A 2946-nucleotide genomic window follows, 5' to 3' on the forward strand; every position below is an offset into this window, starting at 1 on the left:
TTCGCGTATTCTTGGTTTCTTCCCCTACAAGGCTACTTCTCAAAAGACACCAGAACCAGCTTCCTTCCTGACATTCGATGATCCGCTGCGTTTCGTTTTGTAGATTCAGCACGCAGGCAACATCCAGGGTCACGGCGCTAGGCGCTTCCAGTGAGCTGGACGCTCCCTCATCCCCGATGCCACCATCACAACAGCCTCTCTCGCCGTGGACGACGCCTCTGCGCCTGCCGCCTTCTTCTCCGAGGGAAGTCCTCCAGCGTTCGAGACACCAGCCCTGGATGTGTCCGTGCCCCCTTCCTGTGGTTTGTGAGGGGTTCCTGTGGCGTCTCTGGGCAAATTTCGGTTCGTGGACGGAAGCCTGTTGCCTTCTTCAGTCCCAGTTCCCAATCCCATCCGCTGCGCCTACACCCAGACCTCCCCCCGCCATCAGTTCGCACCGCAACCATAGGCGACCACGACCAGGAAATTTGGGGAGGCGGGAGGAGAGCGGTGTCTTAAGCACCGCACGCACATTCAGGCAACACCACAGGCGTCTATAGGTCGACAAGCCCTTCAGGGAAGGCCTATAGCCCAGCGGTTGCCGCAATAAGAAGTCGCAGCGTTTGTGCCTCCAGAGAAATGACATACGCCGACGCGACAACAGAGCGAGCAGTTGCAAGTCAGCTCGGATATCGAGCAGACCGCCTTCTAGTTGTGTACGTCGCGGCCAAATCGTTTGCTTCTATCGAGTACAGACCATCCCATCTTCAGTGTACACTGTAGTGGGACTAGATGCAGCCGGACGGGGTCGGTCGTCTGCGTTTTAGTTAAGGCTATTATTCAGTCCATCAACCTCGATAGGATTCTTGCCGAGGTCCCTTCACTCTGTGGCAGCAGATACGTGCTAGGCAGTGCAAAGCAGCGTTGATGGAAACCGTCATCTGATACCTAGCACACAGAGGCCGCGTAACTCTAGTTGAAAATCAGTTACTGAAAGTTCATGATCAAAAAATCGGGCGTTCTGGATCGTCCGTCTACTTGCAGAAAAGCGTTTATAATTAGATTAACTCTGCTGTTTATTCGTACTTAAACACATGGAATGGCTATCAAGCACGTATTTAATATGGTAAAACGTTATTATTCAAAAATCACTGAGAGTATAACAAATATTCACTCGAAAAACAGCCAGAATTTTTCTAAGTCCTACCCGACTAATTTTCACGTTCTACCAGTCGTAGACCCACAACAATTCGCGAGTTAAACATTGCATCGTTTCAGTGGTCTTCTTCAAAAGAGGTGCTCGCCAAAATATTCCGTACAGAGCACGAAACACGCCACGCGGAGGTGTTACTACGACCAGAAAGTTCACACGCTCATGTCTCTCAAGCTATTTAATTTAGAAACACCAAACTTTCATTAAAATGTTCGTAACTACAGTCGCTTCACTCACGATATGTTCGAACCGAAATTAGCTCACTATTTCCTCATCTTACAGGGTATTTTTAGGGAAGGATCTGACATCGTGCTATCCGTAGACCGGCTAGAAAGGTACTCCTCTCGAGGTAATCTCCTATATGCCCGCTCCTCTTCTCGTGCGGGAACAGCTTAATTCTCGTTGGCTGTTGATCTAGACGACCAATCGGAACGTTCCTTTCAGATCATTCTCGCGGCGAATCTTGCCTTAACCAATCACTAATTGGATAGTAATTATTGTCAGCAAAACTTCTAATTCTTGTATTTTGTTTAATCAAAATAAACGAAGTGCGAAATATTCTTCAAACTGATAAATAAACTTATTCCGCCTCTAACTTCCATTCTGGCTACTTTTATTGAAAAGCAAGGACACACCGACATACGTCACCTGAATCGTGGTTGCAACATAACTGTCCCACGGTTCGTTTGTACAAGGTTTTACGCAAAATGAAACATTAAATTTTAACGTATGTCCCATAATCACACTCTCAATCATTCTCATGCACTCACACAGCAAAATATAGTCCAATAAGAATTTGGAATGATTTTTGGATTACGTGATGCACAATGACTAAAGTTTTAAAAAGAAAATTAAAATTAATTGATTTTTATGCACTGATAACTTTGGAATGACTTCAAACGCAATGAAAGTCAATCTATTGTTGTTCCTAACTTGGTTTTAAAAAAACAATCGTAGGTTTTACGACTTTTAGGTAATTCTCTTGATCTCCCGAACTATAATAGATACAAATCTGAAATTTTGTCAGCATCATTCCAGTATTAATAAAAGACTGTGTACTAAATTTGAATAAAATCGGATAATAACTAATATCGATTACTTAGATTCGTAGAGGGTATGAATCTTCGTATCGACTGAATGTTACACTATGCAGTTTTCAAGGCAGGCAGCAACAACTGTGCTGCAAGGAACGCGAAAAAAAAGGCATACTGCAGCCACCATACTAGACAGCTGCGTGCCTTACTGCAACGAGTGTCATCTCGTAATAGCTTGCTGCGTTACAAAGACTATCTACTATCCAGCCTTAGCTGGAGTAGTGGTTCAACTGCTGCCTCAGCGTATTTGTACAAATTTGAGTATTCGTCAGTTAATGTGTTTATTCTTGTCACTAATTATTATCAGTGTTTCAGTGTTCTCCTCGTTCTCCTCTCATAGCACACATAGTTTCCCTGTTCACTTATAAACTGTTGAGGGTGACAAAAAGTAACATCTACTTTATGGTAGTATCAAAAGTACGGATCAACAGACATTTTACTTGAAACCAGAATGAGATTTTCACATGCAGCGAAGTGTGCGCTGATATGAAACTTCCTAGCAGATTAGAACTGTGTGTCGGACCGAGACCCGAACTCGGGACCTTTGCCTTTCGCGGGCAAGTGCTCTACCAACTGAGCTACCGAAGTACGACGTAGGCCCCATCCTCACAGCTTTACTTCTGCCAGTACCTCGTCTCCTACCTTCCAAACTTTACAGAA

The sequence above is a fragment of the Schistocerca americana genome, chromosome 2 (assembly GCF_021461395.2).
Source record: "Schistocerca americana isolate TAMUIC-IGC-003095 chromosome 2, iqSchAmer2.1, whole genome shotgun sequence".
NCBI lineage: Eukaryota > Metazoa > Arthropoda > Insecta > Orthoptera > Acrididae > Schistocerca > Schistocerca americana.